Raw genomic sequence first — 13,049 nt, 5'->3', positions numbered from 1 at the left:
TGCAAATTAGTTTTTCATTCAAAAATTTTATACACAAATTGTTTTGTGACATTGATTGCAATCCCTGCAATGTGTCTGCACTCTCCCCCTTTCCCTTTCCACCCTGGGCTCTCTGTGTCTATTCATCTATTTTTCCTGTCCCTTTCTGCCTTCTTTGTCTTTGTTTTTGGGCACATGTTGCCCATTTGGTCTCCTGTGCTTGATTGAACTACGAAGCAGTTCCTCAGGTGTGTTATTGTTTATTTTTAGGCCTGACTGATCTTTGCCTGAAAGGTGGGCTTCAGGAGTGGCTTCAGTTCTGAGTTAGCAGGGTGTCCGGGGACCAAAGTCTTGGGGGTTCCTTCAGTCTCTATCAGACCAGTAAGTCTGGCCTTTTTCTGAGAATTTGAATTTTGTTCTACATTTTTCTTCTGCCCTATTTAGGACCCTCTTTTGTGATCCCTGTTAGAGTGGTCCGTGGTGGTAAAAAAAAAAAAAAACCCACTGCTGTCCGTGGTGGTAGCTGGGCACAATCTAGTTCTTCAGGCTGGTGGAGGCTGCGGTTCGTGTGGTCTGTTAATCCTGTGGACTAATATTTTCCTTGTGTCTTTGATTTTCTTCATTCTCCTTTGCTGCAAACATGATGGGGCCTTATGTATCTAAGATGTATCTTAGATGAGGGCAACTGGTTTTGGTTATACAAAAATAAAGAAGTGGAGAATAAACATAGAGGGACAAAGAGCAATCTGTGCTGTATTTTGGCCCCAGTGATACTTTAGGCTTGTGTCCACAGGAAATCATTTATATTAATTGTTGCGTTCCTTGACTGTAAGACTCTATTGTGTGTAATGTATAATTTGGATAATTTTGATCTAAAATCATATATTCTTGCCGGCACCTAATACTTACATATCTTTTCACTTATGTTTGTTGTTGTTGTTAGCTGTCATCGAATTGGCCCTGACTTATGATGACCCCATGTGTGTCAGAGAACTGTGCTCCATAGGGTTTTCAGTGGCTTGTTTTTTCAGAAGTAGACTGCCAGGTCTTTCTTCTGAGGTGCCTCTGGGTGGCTGTCAATCTTTTGGTAATCATTCTAGCACTTAACTGTTTGTTAAAGTGCCTTAAAGTTTATTTTCACTGGTTTTTACTGCAGTAAGACTTGGAGGGATTTGGAGATTTTGTGTGATTTTTCTTATTTTTCTGAAGCCAAGCCTCCAGAGGAAGTGTTTTAGGATAATAAGGTTATCATAATTTATTATGTGTTTGTCACGTGTCGGGCACAACTGCCTGCAAGACTGGTGTTATTTTATAACTTACACACCGGACACCTTGGTCAGTTTTTAAGTGGGAGAGTGGGACTTCTGAGTGGATCTGCTGCTCAGCTATTCCAAGATGTCCTGCTGGCCGGGGTCATTTCTGTATTGTGGAAGTAGTGTGATTAGTCAGGACTAGGAAAACCAAGGCAGCTGTTGGAGCGGGACTCAGAACTTGTTGACTCCGGAAGTACACAGAAGCTAGAAGTCAGGAAGGAACAGCGGTTCATTTCAGGCAAATCATCAAGAGCAGGAGAGCAACAGAGGCTCATGGCCAATCCAAGACAGGGGGTGACAGCCAGGCAAACACTCAGAAGCCAAAGATTACCCAGAAGTCCGGAGTTTTCCTTCATGGAAAGAAAGAAATGCAATTAACCTTTTAAAAATAGACAACCTTAGTTCTGTTAGTTACCTGTTTATGTATGTGATTGCTTAAACTACTTTCAGTTTAATTTAATTCTTCTTGGATTGTTTTGGGCGAGTCCTTTCATGGTGCAGTTAAGCGCTCGACTACTAGCTGAAAGTTGGTGGTTGGAACCCACCCAGAAGCACCTGGGAAGACAGGCCTGGCAATCTGCTTCTGAAAAGTTAGAGCCTTGAAAACCTGATGGAGCAGTCTTATTCTCACACATCGCATCGCCATGAGTCGGAATCAACTTGAAGGCAACTAACGACAACATGTATGTATATACTCAGTTCTTCCTAACAGGTCTGAACCCTTGATTTTATGTGTTAAATATAGCTTATGATTACCCTATATATGATGAAATCATAAGCTCTTTGAGACAAGTATCAATTTTATATATTTTTTTATATCTCTTCTACTCTCCAAAATGTACGTATTGCTCTCTGCATTCAGTGGGTATTTTACAGGTGATTAGTAGGAAGTGTTAATCTAATTTAAATGTGAATAAAGTAAATCCAAAGTTAAAATGACCATTATTCCTGAGAGTGTTCTGTTTGCAAGACCTACTTCTTTTGATAGGACAGACATGGGAGAGTATTTGACATTCTGGTAGTCAAGGAATAGAGTCTGATAATGAGGTCTTGTTATACAGACAGGGTAGTACAGTCCTATAATCTTAGGGTCCAAGAGAGTCTTGTCATGGATAGATGACTACAGATAGGTAGCTGCCACTGAGTTGACTCCAACTCACGGTGACCTTATGTACAACAAACACTGTCCAGTCCTGCGCCATCTTCACGATCCTCGGCATGTGTGTGTCCATTGTCGTGGCTGTTGTGCCAATCCATCTCACTGAGGATCTCCTGCACTTCCGTTGGCTCTCTGCTTCATCAAGCATGATGTCCTCTTCTAGTGATTGAACCCACTGATGACGTGTCCAAAGCAAGTGAGTCGGACAGTGTTCTGTTGTGATCCGTTGGGTTTTCACTGGCTAATTTTCAGGAGTAGATCGCCAGACCTTTATTCCTAGTCTCCCTTTTTCTGGAAACTGCACCGAAACCTGTCCACCATGAATGACGCCACTAGTATTTGAAATATCATTGGCATAGCTTCTAACATCGCAGCAACACACAAGCCACCACAGTTTGACAAACTGACAGACTGGTGGTGGTAGATGAATAAACAAACAAAAATGCCTGTTGTTGTGGAATCAAATCCGACTCATAGTGACTGTATAGGACAGAGTAGAACTGCCATATAGGCTTTCCAAGGCTGCAGATCTTTAGGGAAGCAGACTGCCACATCATTCTTCCATGGAGCAGCTGGTGGGTTCAGACTGCTGACCTTTTAGTTAGCAGCTGAGTACTTAGCCACTGTGCCAGCAGGGCTCCTCTAGATGAATATAACTTTCAATTAAAATGTGAGAAGTTGACATTTCTTCTGTATATTTCTTAGTGAGCTAGTGATTCTCACATAAAGTGGACCTTTTTTTTGTGGTGAAATTTTTTGAAAGTAGCAAATATTCTTTAGAATTTAGTTTTTTTTTAGGTTTATACTTAAGGCTAATGTAACTAAAAGTAACATAATAAGCTGAACTGTCAAAAAATTAGAGAGCTTGGTCAATGCTTGAAGGGATTCTCAATTTTAAGAATGCATATCTCTGTAGCTGAGAATTTGGATCAGATCCTACTTTCTTTCATGGCACCAGGAAAATATAAAAAAATTTTACTGAGGGATCCAGAGAGTTAGTCAGCATGCTTGAATAAATTTTTGAAAAAGAAATAATCTGCTAGTAAAAAAAAATCTGCTAATAGATAATAATAAAAAAAAATTGCTTATAGGTTTACTATAATTGGAATCCACCTGATGGCAACTAACAACAACAACTCTCCCTGGAATTTATTTTCCAGCCTGTCAGAATTCAAAACTCCACTTTTATTTTCTCTTTGCTATTCTAGAGTTTTCCATAGTCTTTAATATGTCAAATGAAATTCATAGTAATTTTTTTCATAGATCAAGATACTGTTGTTGGGTGCCGTTGAGTCAATTTTTGGCTCATAGGGACTCACGTGACAGGGTAGAACCACCCCCTACAGCATTCTTGGCTGTGATCTTTACGGAAGCAGATCCACAAGTCTTTCTCCCACAAAGCGGCTGGGTAAGTTCCAGCCGCCGGCCTTTCACTTAGCAGCCGAATGTTTAACTGTTGCGCCACCAAAACCAAAACCCAAACCAAACCCGTCGCCCTAGAGTGGATTCTGACTCACAGAGACCCTATAGGACAGAACAGAACCGCCCCGTACAGTTTCCAAGGAGTGCCTGCGTGGTGGATTCGAACTGTTGACCTTTTGGTTAGCAGTGTAGCTAGCCACCAGGGTTCCTAAATATAGAACTAAAAATTTGTTTAAAAAAGAAAAAATTACCACAAGAACGGAATCACGGTGATTTTTATTCACCTGTAAAACCAACTTTCTTAGTTTGTGAAAGCAGTGTTTTTTAACATTGTGTGATTTGTGTGTCGGATCAATCTAAATAGTGTCTCTGATATGTCAAGCATCACACTTTAGCCTATCCAATAATTGTTCTAAAAAACATAGGGCCCAGATATTTTGATCTGAAACTTTATGTTAAAGCTTAAACTGTACTAATATGTATTTGTTGAGCACCTACTGTATGCTAATCACTGTTTTGGACTCAGAGATATAGCACTGGCAAGAGATGAAAAGCTTTCATGGAGCTTCTACTCTAAACCAGGAGGTACAAGCCAAACAAGCAAAATTTATAACATATTAGCTAGCCTAAGTGTCAAGGAGAATAAGTGAAGCTGAGAAGGGGAATACAAGTATGTGCGTGTTTTGAGATTTTATATAGAATGAGAAGGCAAGGATTCACTCCTTTCTGTCACACTTCTTTAACGTTCTAAAGGTATTTGAAAATAGCTTATTTTTCAGTGGTAACATTAACAGGTAATATCTAAGAGGAAAATGCTATCAAGTGTATTGTTAAACTCTTCAGTGTAATTATAATTCAGAGGTGAAAATAAACCCAGATAGTCATTACTAAGAAAGTTAGTGGAACAGATTAGTGAAAAACTTGAGGACTTTCAGATGTAACCAGTTAATTCTCAACTGTCGTTTCTCAGTACAGTGACTTTAATATACCAGGCATTTATATTTTTTTGGAGGTACAAGCTAAAAATACCCTACCTCACTCTGTTATATGCTTATACCATTGAGGAGCTTGTTTTGTAAGGCATTTTGCTCGTACAGTTTCTCGTCCCAGCAGCTTTGTGTCCAGTGGGGGACTGCAGCCAAAGTTAGAATGAATCAGTGGTGGGAACCAGCCCTCCAGTGCTAGACGCTCCTCTCTGAACAGCTCCTGCTGGAAAAGCAGGTTCTTCAGCACTTCAGAGTGGATGAAAGCATCGAACACGTGGGGGAGGGGAGGGCTGGAGACTTTGAATGAGCAGCAGGACCTCAAAGGCAGTTTTATGACTGTTAGATCATCCCAGACGTGCGTTAAAAGCTTAGGTATTAAATAGTTTGTACATTTTACTCATTGAATGTCTTCGTTCCCGGGAAGGAAAATGGAAGGGTAAAGAGTGTACCTTGTGATTGCCCCTTCTTCCTATGTTATTGTCTCCCCAGTGGTCCTAAAGAAGTGACTCTCTAGAGAAGTGTTGCAGCCCCTTTTGTGGCATTTAAAGTGTCAGCTGGAGCCGCTGCCAAAGCTTGTGGGGAGGGGATAGGTCATTTAAGGACTGTGGAAAATATTCTCTTTCTCCTCTTATCCTGGGGCCTGTTTCTTGCCTTATTGTTAATAGAGTCTGGGAGCTTGGATGTTGGTGCTGAAATTTTTTTTAGGGTTAGTTCTATAAATGACATTTTAAAGCAGCCTTTTGCGGAGGTGGGTATTTCATATTTCCGTAGTTCGCTGAATTTGTAGCACAAAGAAGGGAAATAGATTTATTATTTTCGTCATTACCAACTTCAAAATAGAAACGGGTGAATAATTATACTCCTATTAAAAAAATTTTTTTTTTATTAGGCTTTAAAAAAGTCTAACTGAGGGGAAGGGGTTTAGCAGGCTCTATTTTTTGATAAGGTTATGTGCTTTCCTCTTCCGCTTCTCTTTAAAGAGACTGCTGTAGATTGAGTTGGGTCCTCCAAAAATATGCGTTGTAAATCCTAACCCCTATAGGAAACCCTGGTGGGTAGTGGTTAAGAGCTATGGCTGCTAACCAAAAGGCTGGCAGTTCCAGTCCACCAGACGCTCCGGGGCAGTTCTACCCTGTCCTTTAGGGCCACTATGAGTTGGAATCCACTCAACGGCAACGGGTTTGTTTTTTTTTTTTTTGGTTTATGCTGGGAGCTATGATCCCACTTGGGTATTGGTTGCCTTTATAAGGTAGGGTTAAAGTAGTGTGTGTTTTAAATCAATCTCTTTTGAGATATGAAAGGGATTAAACAAAGAAGGGACAGAAGCAGAGATGGGAGAGATTAGACCATGCTACCTGAAGGTCACCAAGGAGCCAAGGAATAAGGACTTTCGCCCAGAGCCAACAGAGAGAAAGCCTTCTCCTAGAGCCAGCACCCTGGATTTGGACTTCTGGCCTCCTAAACTGTGGGAGAATATATTTCTGTTTGTTGAAGTCACCCACTTGTGTTATTTCTGTTATAGCAGCGCTGGATAGCTAAGACAGAAACCATCCTATGGCTAATACATCATAAAAAAGTTAAAAGGGAGTGCAAACACAATTACCACAAGAAGTTAAAATCTTTTCCATTCACTTCTCCTTTGTGCTGTTTGTGACTTGTCTGTCTGATTGTTTCAGAGTAAGGAAAAACTTGCGTTTCTTATCTATCCTTTATCAGTAGGACTAGTTCTGAGTGTGATGGGGATCTGACAAAACTGGGGCAAAGTCAGCCTTCATGTTAACAGCCATTGTTCCAAACTAACCACAGGAAAGCTCACTGCTGAATAGCTTCAGTGAGCTTTCAAGGCAAGCTTTGCCTAATGAAATAATTCAAGAAATCAGAACTTCCCTTTAACTCACTAACCATATTTTCAATCACATAGCTAGCCCTTCCTTGGGGGTTTGAAATTTTTTCCACTCTGATTTCACTCTGCGCCTTATCTTTGTGCTCCTCTGGGAACTCTGTGATGTGACTGGGGTTACCCAGGCCAAAGTGTGCTGAGGAGGCATGAGTGCTGATGGCACTAATTTATCAAGAGCAAGGTAAATTTGGTGGGGGTGGTCACTGGGAAGCTTGGCTAGGTTTAGAATTTGGTCTGAGGTAACATCTGGATGTCAACTGGGGTCAGAGGTTAACACAGAAGAGGTCTCTGGTCTATGGCTGTGGAGCTAAGGAAGCAGCTTTAGGGAATCTCTGCCACCTTTTAGACCGAAGTGGAGCTCCAGCTACTCTTCCCACCCAGTGTTCTCTGATCTGGTTATTCCAAGACTCTTCCACAGACGTGCTGCTCCCCTCCATTTTCAGGATCCTTCAGTGGGGACAGTTTTCCTGCACTGACAGGGTAGCTTGTGGTGTGGACTTCAGGCTGTGTTTGCTTTTGAGGGCTGGATAATCCTTTAACAATGAGTGAGGACTAATATGTATAAAGCAGGGAGAATAGGTTTTGACTGCTTTTATTAAATTTACTTCCTTGGATGATTAGAGTAATCCAGTCAGTCAGTTTATAGATATTCCCCAGTAGTCCATTTTCTACTTAGGAAGGTTTATTAATGTTTTATGATTGTTGTTTAATTGAGATGAATACTTACCAGTCCTGTCTCTTTCTAAGTAAGCTAACTCTGGTCTCATCTGGAGAGTAAGCCCCTAGGAAAACCCTGGAGACATCCCTGAAAATTGGTTGGAAGGCTGCTATTTATTTTGGTCAGTAGGTTCATTTTGCTACCACCATTTTTATGTAAACAGTGGGGAGTCTCTGGGTGGTACAAATGGTTAACACCCTCAGCTGATAACTGAAAGGTTGGAGGCTGGAGTTCACCCTGAGGTGCCTTGAAAGAGAGGCCTGGCAATCTACTTCTGAAAAATCAGCCATTGAAAACCCTGTGGAGCACAGTTCTACTCTGACACACATCGGCCATGAATCAGGTGGACTTGACAGCAACTGGCTTTACGTAAATAGTGGAAGGCCCTTCCTTCTGCTCACGTATGTTCCCAGGTGCACACAGGTAAAGTGGGCTGCCGCAGACAAAAGGAGCAGAGCTAGAGAATCTTTTGCCCAAAATCCGAACCTGACTCCAGTCTTGTTATTGTTAGGTGCTGTTGAGTCAGTTCCAACTCATAACAACCCTATGTACAACAGAATGAAACACTGTTGTCCTCCGCCATTCTCATAATCGTTGTTAATGCTTGAGCCCATTGTTGCAGCCGCTGTGTCAATCCATCTCATTAAGGGTCTTCTTCTTTTTCAGTGACCCTCTACTTTACCAAATATGATGTCCTTCTCCAGGGACTGGCCCCTCCTGATAACATGTCCAAAGTATGTGAGATGAAGTCTTCCTATCCTTACTTCTAAGGAACATTCTGGCTGTACTTCTTCCAAGACAGACTTGTTCATTCTTCTGGCCATCCATGGTATATTTAGTATTCTTCACCAATACCATAATTCAAAGGCATCAATTCTTCTTCAGTCTTAATGCCCTATAATTAAAATTTCTGTAGCTTTATTTGTTTAATTCCCAACACCTTAAATACTTCTTCCCCTTAATTGTTTACACTGTTGCTAATTATAATTTGTTTAGAGATTAGGAAATATAATAAAAGAGAACTCAATTATCTGCATTTTGAGAAACCAAAGTTGCAAAGTGGTTTTGTTTATTAATTTGATGGTGTATGATTGGGTAGCAGCTGTTGAGAGTGAGATCAAGGTCTGTTTCTTGGAGCCATAGTCTCTAAATTTTGTGAAAAACAGTGTAAGATACAAATTGCAGTTTAATAATCAAACTGCCGTCCCATGCCAAAAACAAAAATAAAAAACCCAAAGCCCCAAAACCTCAGATGAGACCTACTCATATGAAGAAATACTGCTATGACCATCAATCTTTCAGAACCTGGGATTAATTATCCCAGCAAAAATAACAATACCCCTAATCTATTTTCATGCTTCTATGTATCTGATGGAACCAATTTACAAACAAAGCCTGACATTTTACTTTGCAGTTCTCAGCCTCACAGACCTCCTACAGAGATTGGGTTGGGCTGCCAGTTTGGGAAAATACACCAGAAATATTTGAAGTTAGAGTTCTCACACTAGTAGCTGCACACTTATGTTTTCTGGATCAATAGGTACTTCTCTTTTGACTTCTGAGTAAGAAATTTGAAGTAAATGGGAGAAGATCTTTCTCTTCTCTGATGCCTTGCTTTTGATGTTATGCACAAGCCTGCGCAGAACCTACTGGACCAGAGGCTGGAGTATCAGGATAAGAAGCTTTATCCTCCTGTTGACATAGCAGGGCCCACACTGCCTGTGTTAGTTTCCTAGGAATTCTGAACAAAGTACCATAAATTGGTTGGCTCATAAGAATAGAAATTTCTTCTCTCACAGTTCTGGAGGCTAGAAGTCTGAAATCAGAGTGTCCGCCATGTTGATTTTTTCTGAAGGCTCTAATCTGTTCCGTTTCACCTAGCTTCTGGTGACGGCCGGCAGTCCTTGGCTTTAATGATGCATCACTCCAATCTCTGCCTCCCTTCACATGGCCTTCTTCCTTCTGTGTCCTTCTCTGTCGTTTCTTTTACAAAGACACTGTTTGTATTGGATTAGGACCCACCCTACTCCAGTATGACCTCACGTTAACTTGATTGATAACGTCTACAAAGGCCCTATTTCCAAACAAGGTCACACATTCATAGGTACCAGTATTTAGGACTTCTACATATCTCTTTCACAATCCAATTCATAACACTTTCTAACACCATTTAATAATTATTATTCCTGTATTAATTTACCCATACAAATAGATTTTCTTTATCACTTTAGTAAAAACAACTGAAGGCCTGTGGTTTTGAGTAGATTATAGTTCTGATGGGAGTTGTTGGAAAGGCTCTCTCCTTCCATGGTTTTGCATTTGCAGAACAGTGATTAAAATGGTTCATCTGAAGAGTTGGTGCAGGGCAGTAGTAGGTGATCAAGGGAGCCTTGAATAGTGGAAGTAGTTTAGAAATAGTTTAGTAGACAATGGCAAGCTAGGGGAAGTTTTTGAATGAGGGAGTCACAGAAATGGAGCTTGATTCAGGAAGAGTCATTTGGCAGGCAGGCTTTTAGCAATGGTATGGATGTATTAGTCATGGGTGAGACTGGAGCTAGAACAACCCATTATGCCCAGCAAACATCCGAAAGACTGATCAGTGGAGAATATATAATGATGCCAGGGTCTCACCCAGTCTTTGAGTGGTGCAAACAGTTAAGCACTCAGCTGCTAACTGAAAAGTTGATGGTTTGAATCCACCCAGTGGTGCCTCACAAGAAAGTCCTGGCAATCTGCTTCCAAAAGGTCACAGCCATTGGTAACACTATGAAGTGGACTTTTACTCTGCAACACGTGGGGTCACCATGAGTTGTAATCGACTCTATGGCAACTGGTTTGGCTTTTGGTTTTGGATCTCCCTCTACATCTCTAGATTGGGGCGGGGAAGGGGAACAGGGGCAGGAATCAGTGTTTTTAAGAGGCTTCACAGATAATTCTAGTATGCAGGTAGGGTGAGAAATACAGGGGGATGAATAAAGTGGCAGTGATGTACTTTTTTTTTTAAAAAAAAAAACACTTTTTCTTAATGTACAGACAAATCAAGGATTGATAAGGTTTTTCCAATACGTTCTTAAAAAGTTGATCAGTGTTCAAGTGCTGTGCTTGCCTTCTTGAAAATCAGAGAGCTCTGAGGTGACAAACAAGAAAAATAGAATGAGTTGAGAATTGGAGTTTTCGAAGTAGAGTAAGGCCCCAGGTTATGAACATCCAACTTACAGACAACTTGTCTTTGCCCTTTAATGTCATGTAAATTTGCCCTTGCTTTGATTTTTTTTTTTCAGTTGTGCTTTAGATGAAGGTTTACAGAGCAAATTAATTTCTCATTAAACAATACACATATTGTTTTGTGACATTGGTTGTCAACCTCATGACATGTCAACATTCTCCTCTTCTTGACCTTGGGTTCCACATTACCAGCTTTCCTATCCCCTCCTGCCTTCCCATCCTTGCCCCTGGGGTGGTGTGCTCATTTAGTCTCGTTTTGTTTTATGGGCCTGTCTAATCTTTGGCTAAATGGTGAACTTCAGGAGTGACTTCTGTACTGAGTTCAAAGAGTGTCTGGGAGTCATGTTCTCAGAGTTTCTGCAGTCTCTGTCAGGCCAGTAAGTCTGGTCTTTTTTTGTGAGTTAGAATTTTGTTCTACCTTTTGTCTCCAGCTCTGTCCAGGACCCTGTATTGTGATCCCTGTGAGTGTAGTTGGTGGTGGTAGCCGGGCACCATCTAGTTATGGTGGACTCAGTCTGGTGGAGGCTGTGGTCCATTCATCATTTGGATTAATCTTTCCCTTGTGTCTTTGATTTTCTTCATTCTCCCTTGCTCCAGAACTGGTGGGACCCTTGGAGTATCTTAGGTGGCCTCTCACAAGCTTTTAAGACCCCAGACAAATTTGTGCTCAGTTTGAAATGATTAAACCAACTCATACTTGCAACAAATTCTTCATCACAATCACTTTTACTTGCTCTGTGTGAGGAAAACCTGGTGGCATAGTGGTTAAGTGCTATGGTTGCTAACCAAAAGGTTGGCAGTTTGAATCCACCAGGCACTTCTTGGAAACTCTGTGGGGCAGTTCTACTTTGTCCTATAAGGTTGCTATGAGTCAGAATTGACTTGATGGCAATGGATTTATGGTTTATGGGTTTAGTGGTGCAGTGGTTAAGCACTTGGCTGCTAACCGAAAGTTGGCGGTTCAAACCCACTAGCCACTCTGCGTGAGAAAGATGTGACAATCTGCTTCCGTAAAGATTACAGCCTTGGAAACACTATGGGGTAGTTCTACTCTGCATTACAGGGTACCTATGAGTCAGAATCAACTCTATGGTGCATAACAAGGGAGTATTTGACATCTTTCTTCTTGTAACACTTCCTTCCAGGACACTACACTCACCTGACTTTCCTCCAACCACTTTGCTCCACCTGCTCAATTTCCTTTGCTGGTTGCTCTTCATTTCCATGATATGTAACTGTTGGAGTGCCCAGGATTAATCCCTCTGACTCCTTCTCTTCTTTACTTACATTTACTCCTTGGTTGATCACCCTGAACTTCAGTCTCGCATATCTGCCTCCCTCAAGGATGTCTAACAGGCACCTCAAACTTATCATGACCAACACCAAACTCCTGATTACCTCCCTTTTCTCACTCCAATCTCTCCCCACCAAAGCTCCTGCTCCGAGAACTTATCCATGCCAGGAGATGACAACACAGTTTTTTCTCACACCGCTTATCTAAAGCTACCAAATCCTTTTATCTCTATCTTTAAGACACATCTAGAATTTAACCGCTTTTCACCAATCCCATCCACTGACCTGAGCCCTGGTGGCATAGAGTTTAAGTGCTATGGCTGCTAGCCAAAAGGCTGGCACTTCGAATCCACCAGCTGCTCCTTGGAAACCCTATGGGCAGTTCTATTCTATCCTGTAGGGTTGCTATGAGTCAGAATTGACTCGACGGCAACAGGTTTTAACTGACCCAGTAGCTCCCTGGTTTTTCTGCTTCCCTTCAGCCAGGTAATACATTAGTTGGAGTGCTTCTTTAGGAACATGTCAAGTCATTTCACTTCTTTACCCTAAGCCCTCCAAATACTTCTTATCTCCTTTAAAGTAAAAGCAAAGTCCTTCTAGTGGCCTGGGAGACTGTTTGATAGCACCCATCCCTTTATGTCTCTGATCTCATTTCTTGCTCTTCTTCCCCTCACCCTCTTCTAGTCACAGTGCCTCCTTGCTCTTCCTCAAAGGTGCTATACATGCTCCTGCTTCAGGGCCTTTGCACCGTTGTTCCTTTCTCAGGATGATTTCCTCCTAGGTCCTCTCATGGCTGGCCCCTTCACTTCCTTTAGATATCACTTCTCAGTGAACCCTTCCTTGACCACCATATCATAAGCTGCAACCCTTCTATCTTCAGCCCAGCACGCCCTGTCCACCTTTCCTGCTTTAATTTCTCTACAGCACCCGTCTGACATACTAATTATCCTAATAATTTTGTTTGTGAATGTATGTTTCCACTTCCCCCTCCCCCCTCATTAAGGACGGGAAGGGACTCATGACTGTTCATTGCTCTTTGCTAGCCCCTAGAACA

At 41.6% G+C, this 13,049-nt stretch overlaps 1 protein-coding gene across 4 annotated transcripts in view; it reads left to right on the top strand.

Moving 5' to 3' along the window:
• The window catches only part of PREX2 (phosphatidylinositol-3,4,5-trisphosphate dependent Rac exchange factor 2), a 377,098-nt gene that overhangs the window by 21,425 nt on the left and 342,624 nt on the right, over nt 1-13,049 (top strand). Inside the window, exon 1 of one of the 4 annotated variants that reach the window (XM_049853518.1) lies at nt 862-1,975. The exons of the other annotated variants lie outside the window; for them this stretch is intronic. The gene's annotated coding sequence lies outside the window, so the exon portion shown is untranslated. Of the gene's footprint in view, nt 1-861; nt 1,976-13,049 lie in introns of those variants that run through there. 4 annotated transcript variants of the gene reach the window in all.

This window comes from Elephas maximus, chromosome 15, assembly GCF_024166365.1.
Source record: "Elephas maximus indicus isolate mEleMax1 chromosome 15, mEleMax1 primary haplotype, whole genome shotgun sequence".
In the NCBI taxonomy this organism is placed as follows: Eukaryota; Metazoa; Chordata; class Mammalia; order Proboscidea; family Elephantidae; genus Elephas; species Elephas maximus.
Note: the sequence above shows the minus strand (reverse complement) of the source record. Positions and strands in the feature narration are given on the sequence as shown.